The sequence below is a fragment of the Pelophylax lessonae genome (assembly GCF_965119305.1).
Source record: "Pelophylax lessonae genome assembly, chromosome: 6".
Taxonomy (NCBI): Eukaryota; Metazoa; Chordata; class Amphibia; order Anura; family Ranidae; genus Pelophylax; species Pelophylax lessonae.
The window spans coordinates 254,249,443-254,265,116 of NC_138773.1; the positions used below are offsets into that span (position 1 = coordinate 254,249,443).

At 39.4% G+C, this 15,674-nt stretch overlaps 1 protein-coding gene across 1 annotated transcript in view; it reads right to left on the minus strand.

Annotated features, from left to right (window-relative positions):
* The window catches only part of MYO3B (myosin IIIB), a 597,729-nt gene that overhangs the window by 142,995 nt on the left and 439,060 nt on the right, over nucleotides 1-15,674 (minus strand). The window lies entirely within an intron of this gene.

The following is a 15,674-nucleotide window of genomic DNA, read 5'->3' on the forward strand; positions in this document are numbered from 1 at the left end:
CTGATATATGGCATTGGTGGGCAGCACTGATAGGAGGGCACTACTGGCAGGCTGTTTGCCATCCCTGGTGGCCATGGTGGGCATCCCTGGTGGTCATGGGTGGGCATCCCTGGTGGCTCTAGTGGCATCCCCTCCCCCCAGGGCTGCACTGGTAATCAATCATCTGATTACCAGCACAGACCCCCCCTGTGATCAGTGAGTACTTAGAAATACTCACTGATCACCCCCAGCTCCAGTATCGATCCTCTTCTTCTCCTCACTGACAGGATCTGTCAGGGAGGAGAAGAGATCGAAGCCGTTACAACGGCTGTATTTACATTGCATGACGGCTGTGATTGGACACAGCCGTCATGTGATCAGGAGGGCCAATCACAGGGCCCTCCTGACGCATCTTGTTGCGCTGTGTCCGAGGGACACAGGCACATCGGGATCGCGCCGCTGCGCGTGCCCGCGGCGGCGCGATCTCGCTCCTTCTGAAGGACGTTCCGGAACGTCCATTCAGAAGGACGAGACTCCCACCCGGCCGTATATGTACAATGGCCCGGGTGGGAGGTGGTTAAAGGTAACTTTGATGAGGATTTCTCTGCAGCGCAATAGTCCAGTTTCTTTTGCTTTCTCCCCTTCTTTGTAATTTATTATTCAGGGATGAGGTGCTTACTGTAACAAAGCTACTTTCTGCCCACACAATATCCCTTTGCTAACCAACAGCAGTTTTTATGCAAGTTCTCCCTGAGGAAGTGGGCTTTTGTCTTGCAAAACATGTCGGAAATGAAGAATTCCATGTGAGATACTCTTTGTGATCAACCGGGAGATCAGATAATATACTGGCATGATCTGTAACTGTTCTTTGTTTTGAAACAACACCTGAATGTCTGACAATCATATTTTAATCTTCTATTTTTAATGTTTTGTATAAGAAAAATAACATTTTTTTTTACCTTTGGCGTTGTACCTCAAAAGTTCTAGTAGCTTTTTTTTTGCTAGGAAATCAACTCAGTGTCTTGAAATAGAGGATGTGGTACCAGTAAAACCATATAACAAGTTGAGACTCATTTGTTAATATCTCCTTTCCATTTCTTCTATTTTTAGTTACGTACAGCACAGCAAGGCCTGGGTAAAGAATGGCTGGTAGACTGTCACTGCAGCATGTTTTTTAAGATTATTGTTTTATTTTAGTTGGAATACACTTATATTCTGACCACATATGATAATTGTAATGCATCATTAGAAACATGACAACAATTTATAAAATGGATTTAGTGACCTTTGGAGGGAGGTCCCAACAGACTATCACAAGGAATATTATTTTAGTTGGATTAAAAGTACCTGGAATATTAATGAACTATGTTTCTTATAAAAGCAAATCTGGAGGAGCAAGTGGAAGGCTCTGATTGGTCATGCAAAATAACTTTTACTCATAGTATAGATGAGCTTTTTGGTCTGTCCATGAGGCATTCCTCTTTCAAAGCTATACCCTTTATATAGTATCACTGAACAAGCATTAATACAAGTTACTGCCTGGTTGCGGTGATGGAAGGCATAAAAAACGCTGCCATGTTTGAGCTCTGCATGTCTACAGAATTTTAACACTAGAGGGGATCTCAACTGTGGTGAGGTTATAGCATCACCCTTCCAATCCCAGTGGACACCTTCTTAGGGGAAACGCGTCCGGCGGAGAAGCCGCGCTGTCACTTCTCGCAGTCCGCGCTGCAGAGCGGCCGCGATCATCTGTTATCATCTATTCGCCCATCTTATCGTCTGTTTATGTAAGTGTTCTACCTTTATTTGCATTAAACTTATCATTGAGATAATGCACTATTGCCTGCCCCTTACTTTCTTATGTGGGGACTATCACTGTGAACGAGACACACCGGGAATGACCCATAGACCCATATTAATACGGAGCCGCAGTAGGATTGTTCAGAGGGAGACAACTTGGATGTCAGAGATACCGGTGGTTGCTGGCAATATTTCCCATACCTGACCCGTAATAATTTACATCTGGTAAGAGTTTCATCCTCACTATTTTACAAGGTGAAAGATTCGGGTTGTGGGAAGATTTCTTGCTGCACTACACCAGCCCTTGCAAGTTACAAAGTGTAAGCTATCTTGTTAGCTGGTAAGGGTACCATCACCATTCCCACTTTTCACGTGGTGTTGTGGAGGACACAAGTCTGTGGACCATTATTGCACTTTCTCATTTGCACTTTATCATCAAGAAGTTTCATGTACACATGTTTATGGACTCTTGGGACTTGAATATTATATGCGTGTTTTCACATACACAGTGCACCTTTGTTGTGAATTTTATGTACCTTCTTTATATTTTATTCTTTTATTTTATTTTTAAATAATTTTAAACCTTTGATGGTTTTTTGGAGTATCACTTTGCAATTCTGATCACATTTGTGATGATTTTGATTATATATATTATCAAGCGCACTCATACACCTTTTTCAATACACTCACTCCACTCAGGTTGGAGTTTTGGTTGCTGCTGATAGGACACTAGTTTGCGCACCTTCATTTTTTTCTAATCACCTATAGCATCATAAATTGCATTTGCAGAATGTGGACATTTTTTATTTATCAAGATTGGAGGTTGGATGAATCTAAAGGAAGAATATAAAACCTCTTTAATTAAGCCTTATGATTATTATATTTCAGAGACGACCTAGCAGGTGTGTAGGTGGGCCTTCTCTATGGTAATACAATAACACCAATGCAGCATACACTGTCAATTCCAATTCACTGAATTTCTGTCTGACAGTGTGGAACATCAGATATCACTATTTGTATGTATATTTCCATACCCATTGGGAATGTTGCTTCAGCTAGATTATTTCTCCAAGTCTTTCTTGTCTTCCCCACTTGATCAATGGGTTGTGCAGTACATAAGCCCACTGAGATCTCTCGACCACCAGCTCATGTATTTGAAAGGCGTCTGTTTATTTTTAAAATGCAAATTTCTCATACCCCCGAAGACTTGTCGAGGAAAAAAAAAAAGAGAACAATCTCTTAAGTTGAAGATTTTCATCAGGGGGCTGCTTTTCTGTTTTCCACTAGACTAAGATCAATCGCTGTCAGAACCACTTAGATAATATTGCACAATCAAAATTAATCACCTCTGTAATTAAAGGAGGTCAGTCTTAGAATTTCTGTAACTTGTCTTTTTTTTTTTCACATTTAAAAGTAATAGTAGTAGTGTTAATGTAGCAATGCAAGAAATGCAGCTTTGAAATGCTGTTGGGATCACAAGCCTGGAGAATTGCCATTGATAACAATTAAGATTGGCCCCAAAACTAACCTCTCTCCCTCAGCAGCAGATTCCGGTGGAGAGGAGGCCCAATAAGGTTAATACCCCTACTTTGATCTCTGTCAAGGCATACTAGCAAGAATTAATTTACATTTCAGATGAAAAAAAAAAAAAAAAGTTGACAGCATGAAAAGGCATCTTGTTCCTGGTATGTGAATGCGCAGCAATAGATTGGGAATTCTAAAAAGGAAGTTCTGAGGAGGCTAAAAGGATAAGCCCCCACTGCTGATTTTACTGGGAAAGAGATGAAAGGGAAACAAATTTCAATATGAGCAGGGCTGTAGAAACATGTAAGCCAAATGTTTCCTAAATTCTAAGAACGGGCCGAGATATCCGTGGCGTTCAGCCCTCTCGCTGTCATTCGCATTGAGACTAAAAAGTAAATAATGAAATGTAAACTACAACTGTCGATGCTAAATTCCACTTCTACGGCTGTTTCAGCTCTTACAAGCGGTACTAAGGTTGAATGTTTATCGTTCAGCAATGGGACATAATTAGATCATTGCAATGAAGGTGTGCCATTTAGGTTCTGCTTCCTATCCTGATTGGCATCTAACATTTTCTAAACTAATACACATTTAAATGGCATATCCACATTTGCAAACTTTTCCTTTCTCCAAAGATCCTAAATTTGATATTCGTTTTTTTTTTTTTTTTGTAGGGCAAAACAGTCTGCTTGGCTATTGTAGAGGCTATTTTTGCTATTATTACCAATTATTGTCTATTTGGAAGCTACATCATGTCAGTTCTTCAAAGTAGATTGTGACACAATAATGAATTCTCTACACACAATGTAGTTGATTTACTAAAGAAGCAATGGGACATAGTTAGATCATTGCAATGAAGGTGTGCCATTTAGGTTCTGCTTCCTATCCTGATTGGCATCCAACATTTTCTAGACTAATACACATTTAAAGGGCATGTCCACATTTGTAAACTTTTCCTTTCTCCAAAGATCCTACATTTTTTATTCGGCAATTCCCCATCCGGGGGGAAACATTGCTCTTGGACTGGAGCAAATCCCTGCCTTCACACATCCTGTTATATGAGGTGGTCAAGCTTTGTTAGCTGCCTGGATATCCAGACCCCCGGGTCCTTCCTACCAGGCCCCGCCGCTATTACTCCATATTTAACTGTTCCTACCCGGGCAAATACTGTAACTCATGTCACAGGATGATAAATCCGTGTACAGCCTCGTTAATACCGATATGTGTTTAGACAGTATGCTCCAGGTCCAAAGAACGTGTCCCCTCGTTATCCATTATAGTCTATAAGGCACATCTTCCTTATATCTTTTTCTCGCCTGATTGGTTTTCAGATGTTTTGTATATACCACTTGCTCCAGAGGAAGCTTACAGTGATAAGCGAAACATGTAGGGCAACTTGGATGTAATTCAGCATCTGTTCATCAGCATTGTACTGAAGGATTCCAGAGACGGTTGTATACCCTCCTTTTTTCTACAGCCGTACCATGAATAAAATTACCTTGTGATACACTTTATTGTCGCTATTGTCTATTGTGCTATGTGACGGATTTTTGCACACCGTTTGAGGCCTTTGCCTCATTTTATTGCATGTAATTGTTCGTCTGTATCTCATTTTCAACTTTTTGGTTTTGGATTAATGTTTGTGAATTTTTCAATAAATATATATCTTTTTAATACTGGTGCCAGTAAAGTCCACTTTCTTCTTCTCTGCCTTTAAATTTGATATTCGTTTTTTTTTGTTTTTTTGTAGGGCAAAACAGTCTGCTTGGCTATTGTAGAGGCTATTTTTGCTATTATTACCAATTATTGTCTATTTGAAAGCTACATCATGTCAGTTCTTCAAAGTAGATTGTGACACAATAATGAATTCTCTACACATAATGTAGTTGATTTACTAAAGAAGCAATGGGACATAGTTAGATCATTGCAATGAAGGTGTGCCATTTAGGTTCTGCTTCCTATCCTGATTGGCATCCAACATTTTCTAGACTAATACACATTTAAAGGGCATGTCCACATTTGTAAACTTTTCCTTTCTCCAAAGATCCTACATTTTTTATTCTATTTTTTTTGTAAGGCAAAATAGCCTGCTTGGCTATTGTAGAGGCTATTTTTGTTATTATTACCAATTATTGTCTATTTAGAGGCGACATCATGTTAGTTCTTCAAAGCAGATTGTGACACAATAATGAATTCTCTACACACAATGTAGTTGATTTACTAACTCTTGGTGTTTCAGACAACCAATCACAATACAAATCTATTAAATTATTATTTTCAAGAGATAATTTCTGTTAGAAAGTATTTTTGATTAATACGGTGAATGGTGCATCATTTGATATTTAAATTGATGGTAAATCACTTGCTTACAATCACCTATACCTACGGTAGATCACAAATCGATTTGTGTGTGGCCACTGTCAGATTGATCCTTCACAGAATAAGCTTTTTATAGGAAATGACATACTTGCCAACATTTGCAGATGAAAACAAGGGACAAAATAGGTTACACTTATAATGATTTTAAACCATAGCCAGTGTCAGGGAAAGTCACTGGATCTTGAATTTTACTTTCTCAGACAACTCATCCCCACACAATTACTACCAAAATCATCACTTTCCCCTCCCTTTTAGATTGTAAACTCTCATAGTCAGGGCCATCCTAACCCTCTTGTATTGAATTGTATTGTAAACGGTACTGTTTACCTTTGTTTTGTAAAGTCCTTTGCAAACTGTTGGCACTATATAAATCCTATATAATAATAATAATAATAACAACGTATTGAAGTAGGAAAAACAGGCAATTCTGCATTGGCATAATTTATTAAAGATTTTGCACATTACTCATAGCTCCCAACTGTCCCTGATTTGAAACTAAGTCCCTCTGTCCCTTTTACTTTTTAATATACCATTTCTGTTTTATTGGCTCCTACTGCATGCTATTCTTGCAGGACATAGTTGTTTCATATTTATACCTATAATCCATCACTTATTTTATTTCTGGGTGATTCACTCATTCAATATTCTGTTTTCAGTCACCACTCCGACTAGAGGCACGTTATATTTTCCCTTCTTTATAAATCTCCTCCTTCATCTTTTTTTTGTTGCTCGGTCACTCACAGGCAGATCTTTTGGGCTCAACTTTTTGACCCTTTATATAATTTACAAATTATAGAATTTTTTGAGATTGTTTTCTTTTGAGTTTATGTATTCCAAATATTCATTCAAATTTTATATATATATTTTCAGACTGCCTTTGGTTTCAACGATCTGTGACCAATATTTTTTGGAGTAACCTCCTTAGAGCCTTCCTATTGGTTCATTTAATATTATAATATCGTCTTGGGTCCTCTCCTCCCTATTGTCCCTATGTGTGTGGGCTGCAATCCATGCTTCAGCCCGGGTCAGGCGTCCCCTGGATCAGCCTTTGTCTCTCTGCACCAGACTGGACTGCTCTTGGATTGATGACACTGGTTAAGGTAGTGTCTATTTCATTAAATTTCCCATCTCAATCCATATCTTACACTATTACCTAAATCTAACTCATACTCTCATTTTCAGAATAAAATTTTAAATTCTCCTGACGAATGGACGGAGGTCCACGAAACGCGTCGAGCCGACAAATCACTCAGATAACTCTATTCATACTTTTTACAACAAACTGATAACCACTCAGATTATTTTATGAAAACCCCTTTTTAACCCCAAGATCACGTACTTCAAGATAATGACAGTCTTATACCCAGTTGGTTTTATCTCCAATATGAATGATTTTGGTTACGTTAATAAGTTATATATCCATGTATGTTCTCTCATGTATATGACCTGTATGTGCAGTTTGTACCATTATCCGGGTAAATCATGTCAGATAAGATAAATCAGATATTTGATTATGTGTAAACCCTCTATGGGTCCCCATTTTCTGGGTTATATGAAGTTTTATATTTTAAAGTTGTGCACCTATAGAGAAATGGTTTCCACAATAAATATGTTATTTATTATGATGACTTTAGAAATATTGTTTGCATTTACTATGATTGAACAGACGATCTATGTCCTATAGATTTAAATATGCCACATTATCAAGCATTATTTAACATATATATAATGTCAGTCCTTTATGGGTCCTCATTTTTGGAGTCGTATTAGGACATGTTTATCACACCACCTACCATATACATATGTCTAGCTGTACTCAATCAAAGTCCCAAATTCCTCCCTTTCTTCTCACCATATTTTACCAGGGATGGAGACAGCTAGACATTTTATTGGATATATTTCTGTGGCAGATTGCCTCCCCTCGTTTGCCCTTCCCTCCTTATTTGCCCCTCATTTTGGTCTCATCTATATAGTTGCATATAAAAGGCACTATTTATCTTGTAAAAAGTGTTTCCCAGAGCTAAAACTTTCATCCAATTTCTAAATTGCTGCATTTGTAAGTATCAAAATCCAATATAAAAGAAAAGTAGCGGTAAAAAAAAAGCACTTGCGGGTTTAACTAATATTTTTTTTTTATAATTCTCCTTTTAAGGGGGCGTGTCAAGAGTTGTGTCCTATGCCGACATACTTTTGCTAATAGGTGTCCCTTGTTCCCATCTCAAAAAGTTGGGAGGTATGACATTACTTATAGATTTATCCTATTACCTTTAGGCACTTAAAATGCTATTTTGTGCACATTTAGAGTAAATCTTTATCCAGGCTGTGGACATTCAATTATTTACATATTCTTAACAATCATTAAACAAGCTTAAAAAACGGATTACTATTTTCTTACATGATTGGCTTCTCCTTGGGACAAGGTGCATGTAGTATTTTGTCCCATCTCCCTAGTTTCCCTGTACTATAAAACTGGCTGCAATGTTGGCTAGGGCACTCCCCCTTGGTGCACACTGCAGCTAGCAAGGAGATGGCTGCTTTGCTCGCAGGTGCCTTTCTCCGGCTCCCAGCACTTGTCTGAAGCAATCACCTGCATAAGGAATGCAAAACCAGGTGAGACGTGTTAGGCTGGCCATACACTATACAATTTTCTTATTCAATTTCCTTTAGATTTACCTTAAACTATGTAGTGCAAGGGCCTGTCTGATTGCATACAAATTGAAAGTGTTTAGGTTTGACCCTATATCACATGGTTTTGGTAAATCTAAAGCAAAGTTGAACAAGAAAATTGTATAGTGTATGGCCAGCCTTAGCCTCCCGTCTCTCTGCGTTCCTTTTGCTGCTGCTTACCTTGGGAAAGTGCTGGGAGCTGCAGACAAGTATTAAAAAGCAAATCAGCTGTCTCTTTGCTAGCTGCAGTGTCAGGCAGTTGTGTGACAAGGGGGTCCCCTGTCTGACATTGCAGCTAGTGTTAAAGGACACCTAGAAGGATGGGACAAAGGACTACATGGACTTTGTCCTATTGCAAACCTAATAATGTAAAAAAGCGATAATTTTAAAAAACTCCAAACATTATATATTTTTTGAAAGCAGAGGACCTATAGAATAAAGAAATGGCATTCGCAAATTTTTTTTATGGCACATAGTAGTACAACATTTTAAGCATATATTTTTAGTGAAATTACAGTTAAATTCGTTTAAGAGCATACAAACACATTCAAATCTTATATTTTTTTTTAGAAAATATAAAAGGTGAAACTGAGTTGAGTAAATACGTACTAAATATGTTAAGACCTAAAATTGAGCACTGCCGCGAAACAGCAACAAACAAGATACCCAAAATTTTCCATAGGCGATGGTTTAAAAACTTTTTATAGTTATATTGATTTAGAGTGAACCATAACCAATGGCCCTAGAATTATTCTTCTCATTGCGACATGCACAATGATGCTAAATATATGTTGGGCAATTGTCACTTATATATGTGTGTGCATCATATGTGTTCACTTGCATTCATATATTTTTTAAATGTATTTTTACATAATTTCATTTTTTAAATACTTACTCATTTTTTTTTTCTTTTAAACCTCTTATACCTCTCCACTCCTTCCACTCAGATCGAGCTCTAACTGTCCTTGATCAGCTGTTTTCCTAGCCATATTGGTAGGGATTGGACAACTCTGAACCTGGGCGTACTATATGATACTTCTGGGTGAAGCTGGAAGTGTTCTATGGGGAGATTTACTAAAACTGATGCACTCAGAGTCTGATGCAGCTGTGCATGGTAGCCAATCAGCTTCTAACTTCAGCTTGTTCAATTAGGATTTGACAAAAAAAATGGGAAGCTGATTGGTTTCTATGCAGGGCTGCACCAGATTTTGCATGCTCCGGTTTTAGTAAATCTCCCCTATAAGTCTATATATAACTCACTAACCTCTGTAGCTGCAGGAATTGCAGAGCAATGAATCCTCAAGGTTTACAGCAGAAGCACTGAATCTCACTCTGCTCCTGAGCTCTTGAGTTTACAGAGATATTAACCACTTCTGAAAAGGAAGGTTTTACCCCCTTTTGCCTAACTTTAACTGACAATTGCGCGGTCGTGCGACGCTGTACCCAAATAAAATTGATGTCCTTTTTTCCCACAAATAGAGCTTTCTTTTGGTGGTATTTGATCACCTCTGCAATTTCTTTTTTTTTTGCGCTATAAACAAGAGAATGACAATTCTGAAAAAAAAAAAAAACATTTTTTTACTTTCTGCTCTAAAATATTCCAAATAAAAAAAAATTTAAAAATCAAATTTTTTCATCATTTTAGGCCAATATGTATTCTGCTACATATTTTTTGGTAAAAAAAAAAATCCCAATAAGTGTATATTGATTGGTTTGCTCAAAAGTTATTGCGTCTACAAACTAGGGAAAAGATTTTTGTAACTCTTTTTTTTTTTTTACTAGTAATGGCGGTGGTCAATGATTTTTAGCAGGACTGTGACATTGCGGCAGACAGATTGGACATCTAACTGACACTTTTGGGGGGACCAGTGACATTACTACAATAATCAGTGCTAAAAATATGCACTATTACTGTACTAATGACACTGACAGGGAAGGGGTTAATATCAGGGCGATCAAAGGGTTAAATGTTTCCCTGGGGGATGCTTTCTAACTGTGTGGAAGATGGACTTGCTGGATGAACACAGAGACTTCTGTTCCTAAATAGGAGGAACACAGGATCCCTTTGTTCATCACTGATAGAACAGCGGTCTGCCTTGTTTCAATCGGCAGACCGCCATTTTGTCTCCATGTGGAGCGATCACGGGTGCCCGGCGGACATCGCGTCCCCTGGACCCACTGATTCGCTCCCCCCATGGCCAATCGGCGTGTGGGCATGCGCCCCCACTAGCTGTCTCACAAAGCGACCTACAGGTACATTGTTTTGCGGGACAGAGCCGACCTGCCGTCGTAAAAGTACAGGGGCTGTCGGCAAGTGATTAAAATGTTGGACATGTTGGGAGTTTGCAGCAAGGTGAGTTGAACTACTAACAGAACAATCTGAATGACCTTGGTGCTTCTCCTGTGCACTTTGAGGGTGAATTGTTCCATGGTGCCTGCAGCTACAGAAGTCAGTGAGGGCTTGTTTTAAAGCTTGTTAATGCTTTGTAGATATTTAAATGCCCATAGCCTACTCTGAAGGTCACTTTGCGATTTTCAGCAGCAGTCACCCCAACTATTCCTTTGTTCCGTAAGTGTGCATTGTATGTATGCTAGTAGGCAGGCAGATACCATTAATCATTGAAGTTTTTCTTTGCTTGATAACACCTCTATGCTACATGGAGCATACAAGTTGAATCCAATTACAGCTACCTTGACTTTACAAGAATATTTTAATGTAGTATAATATACAGTTATATTACCATAACTACTATTACATAATATACAGTGCATCTGGAAAGTATTCACAGCGCTTCACTTTTTCCACATTTTGTTATGTTACAGCCTTATTCCAAAATGGATTAAATTCATTATTTTCTTCAAAATTCTACAAACAATACTCCACAATGACAAAATGAAAGAAGTTTGCTTGAAATCTTTGCAAATTTATTAAAAATAAAAAAGGAAAATAATTCCATGTACATAAGTATTCACATCCTTTGCTCAATACTTTGTTGAAGCACCTTTGGCACTAATTACAGCCTCAAGTCTTTTTTGAGTATGATGCTGCAAACTTGGCACACCTATTTTTTGGCAGTTTCTCCCATTCTTCTTTGCAGGACCTCTCAAGCCCCATCGGGTTGGATGGGGAGCGTCGGTGCACAGCCATTTTCAGACCTCTCCAGAGATGTTCAATTGGGTACAAGTCTGGGTTTTGGCTTGGCCAATCAAGGACATTCACGGAGTTGTCCCGTAGCCACTCCTTTGTTATCTTGGCTGTGTACCTAGGGTCGGTGTCCTGTTAGAAGATGAACCTTTACTCCAGCCTGAGGTCCAGAGCGCTCTTGAGCAGGTTTTCATCAAGGATGTCTCTGTACATTGCTGCATTCATATTTTCCTCAATCCTGGCTAATCTCCCAGTTCCTACCACTGAAAAACATCCCCACAGCATGATGCTGCCACCACAAGGCTTCACTGTCGGGATGGTATTGGCCAGATGATGATCAGTGCTTGGTTTCCTCCAGACATGACACTTGCCATTCAGGCCAAAGAGTTCAACCTTCGTTTCATCAGATCAGAGAATTTTACTGAGGAGTGGCTTCCGTCTGGCCACTCTACCATACAGGCCTGATTGGTGGAGTGCTGCAGAGATGGATCTTCTTCTGGAAGGTTCTTCTTTCTCCACAGAGAAATGCTGGAGCTCTGTCAGAGTGACTATTGGGTTCTTGATAACCTCCCTGACTAAGGCCCTTCTCCCCCGATCGCTCAGTTTGGCCAGGCAAGTCGCAGTGACTATGGGGTTCTTGATAACCTCCCTGACTAAGGCCCTTCTCCCCCGATCGCTCAGTTTGGCCAGGCAAGCCACTTTAGGAAGAGTCCGGGTGGTTCCAAACTTCCATTTACTGATGATAGATACCACTGTGCTCACTGGGACCTTCAATGCTGCAGAAATGTTTCTGTACCCTTCCCCAGATCTGCGCCTCAATACAATCCTGTCTCGGAGGTCTACAGACAGTTCCTTGGACTTCATGGCTTGGTTTGTGCTCTGACATCCACTGTTAACGGTGGGTACTTATATAGACAGGTGTGTGCCTTTACAAATCATGTCCAATCAACTGAATTTACCACAGATGGACTCCAATCAAGTTGTAGAAACATCTCTAGGATGATCAGTGGAAACAGTATGCACTTGAGTGTCAGGTCAAAGGATGTGAATACTTATGTACATGGGATTTTTTTCAAATTTTATTTTTATTGAATTTGCAAAGATTTCAAACAAACTTCTTTCACGTTGTCATTATGAGGTATTGTTTGTAGAATTTTGAAGAAAATAATAAATTTAATCCATTTTGGAATAAGGCTGTCACAAATCAAAATGCGGAAAAAGTGAAGCACTGTGAATACTTTACGGCTGCACTGTATAAGCATTCTGATGTCAGTTGATCACAATCTAGGTTTTCCCTTTTAAGGAATTATAGAGGAATGCAGCTTCTTTTACGAGACATGCATTACCTGCTTTAAAAACTGATAATGTTACCACAATGTATGAACAGTAATTAATAATATGTTTAATGAACAACAAATGTCAGCATGCTTCAGCAGCCATCTTTCTGAAATTTATAGCAAGACGTGTTTCATTCCTGTATACATCTTTCTGCACTGCATGAAACAAGCAGCGTTTTATACAAACATTCCTTTACAGGCACCCAACAAAGGCATTTCATTGCCTTTTAAGATTCTCTCATATATTCTGCTCTGGGCACAACTCGAGCGCTTCTTCCGTTATACACAAATCCATTTCCTTAACAAGAACGAGTCACAGTAACATCCTAGTTCTCGGGCAATGAATGATAATATGTAAATGAAGTCTCCTGCTCAGTGATTCAAACACGGCGCTACATCTTCCCGAGAATGTTCCTGGAGCTGGTGGGAAATCTGATGCAGGGAAACGTGGTGTATAACGCAAAAGTAGATGAACCATAACCAGCTTTTCATCCAAACCATTGTGAAATAGCGAGATTGCTTACGTGCAACTTTATAATGTCAAATTTTACTGTAGTGTTACATTTTGTAAAAGCATTCCATTTCAGGATAGAGCAGTCTCTATATTTCTCTGAATATTTATTAACCTGAATTTTGTGAATTCAACTCAAGTTAGCAGTTATGCTGGCCATACACTATGCGAAAAATCCTTCAAACTCATATTAGAAAAAAACTAACACTCGGCCGTGAGAGCAGACAATAGTGCCATCATGTACATAGGTGTGCGCAGCCTATTGCATTAGGGTGTGCACCCCAAAGTTTAAATACACATGCATGTGTTTGCCTACATGTATATGGCCCCGGTACATTACTCTCCCTGCTGGCAAAGTGAAATAGAAGTGTGTGGCACTTCTCTTATGGCAGAGCAGGTCCGAGGGAGATCTTTCCCATCTCCTCACTGGCAAACAGAGCGATAATGCTAATGTGCCCTAGGTGATTAGGGTGTGCCCAGGCACACCCGGCACACCCTGTGCGCACGCCTATGATCATGTAATGACCGATAAATCAATCAATGGACATAAATAAAAAATAAATTTTGTTTGTTTTTTCACATATACCTAGAGCAAACAGTTTGGACGAGAAACACGTTAACCTTTCAATTTATTGTTTGTTCGGCAGAAAATTTCACAACCTGTCCTTTGTTTTTTTGGCTCAAAAACATCCCAACTGATTACCAATTAACTGGCTGGGAAAACGAAAGAACTTTCCAAATGACTGAATTTCGGCCGATTTTTTATATAGTGTTTTGCCAGCATTAGTTAGTCAAGTTAGTTAGATAACCAGCCAACCAAAATGAGATTTTTGTGTGTAGTCTGATTGTCTGTGGGGTAGCAAAGAGATGAAACCCATTTGAGATCTGAAATAGACCAGAAATGAAAACCAAAGACATTTCTAGGAGCCAGATTGCCAAGGGCAAGCTTTAGAATCCTCAGTATGGCCCTAGAGACAGTTGGAAACTATGGTATTTTGCCCCAGTGCAGCAAACTTAAGTTCCTTGGGTAGAAGGGTTTAAACGAATGTTTATGTACAAAAATAAAACAGGCATGCACATTCTTTTATTCTGTAATTTAAAGAGATTTCCTTTTTCAGTGGTCAAGAAGGTCTAAGGTTACCACTGCTTGGAGTTGCTGGACCTTCTAGGGCAGGGGTATTGAATTAAAATTTACAAAAGGTACAGTCAATAAAATATTCTTCCAGCAGAGGTCCGAATCGCATGTTTGTGCGATGACCGCCCTGTATCCTCTCAACCAATCACCTGCTTGTTAACTTGGATAGCCCCTGTCCTCTGTCTATAGCTGTCCTGCCTCCAGCTGTTGGCTCTGTGAGACTGGCAGTGGTGATGGCTGTGGGCAGAACGACTCTAAAGGGTGGGACCGCAGGGGTCCGGATGAGACATTAACTGGGTCCGGATCCGGACCCCGGTCTGCCATTTAGTGATGCCTGCTCTAGGGTCACCATTGAAAAAACATTCATTCTCAATGGGGTTCTGCGGCTAAACTAAACAGCCCACAGCTATGCAGATTTGATGAGTGTTGGGTTTCCATATTTGGCTACAGAAAGCCAAACAGCTCTCCGTCTATTAAAGCACAACTCCAGCCATATTTATTTTAAAGGGTGGGGGAGGATTAGAAACTTTGTCATTTTTTTAAATTGCTGTTTCTGTAACCACCAGGTTGATTTTTTTTCCCTGACTTTCATTGTGGTCATCAAGGCAGGTATGAACCAAAATCTCCCCAAAGGGGACATTATCACTTCCTATCTCCTAACTTTTACCAAAGTTTAAAAATAAGCACTGGCCAGCAGTGCATCCAAGCAGTGAGACAATTATTAGAAGGTGTCCAAGGGTAAAGCACTAGGTGCTTGCACCTCCTTTCTTTTGTGTTTTTAGTCTTTGGAGTTTCCCCATCTGAGGAGAGCAGCACGCCTACTATTCCCGATAGAGTGAGCGCTTGGGACATTTAGTTGTCTGAACACTTCTAAAATGCTTGTACATGCACACAAAAATGCTAAAATAAAAGTGCCTGAAAACATCTGAAAATCACTCTGCTCAAGTGTGAATCCAGCCTTAGTCTGGCGGGGTGGACTATCTTGTGATACCCTGCCCTGACTGAGCAAAGTAACAGTATCTCTTGAGGGGAACAATTTAAGTTCATATTTTTCCAGTGCACCTCTTCTAAAACAATATGCATTATACACAAAGTGAACATTGTACATTGCAACTGTTCAATTCTAAGACGGAGAATAAGAAACAAATGGCCGGATTGCTGAATTGTACTGGGCACTAGATTTATACTGCATGACAA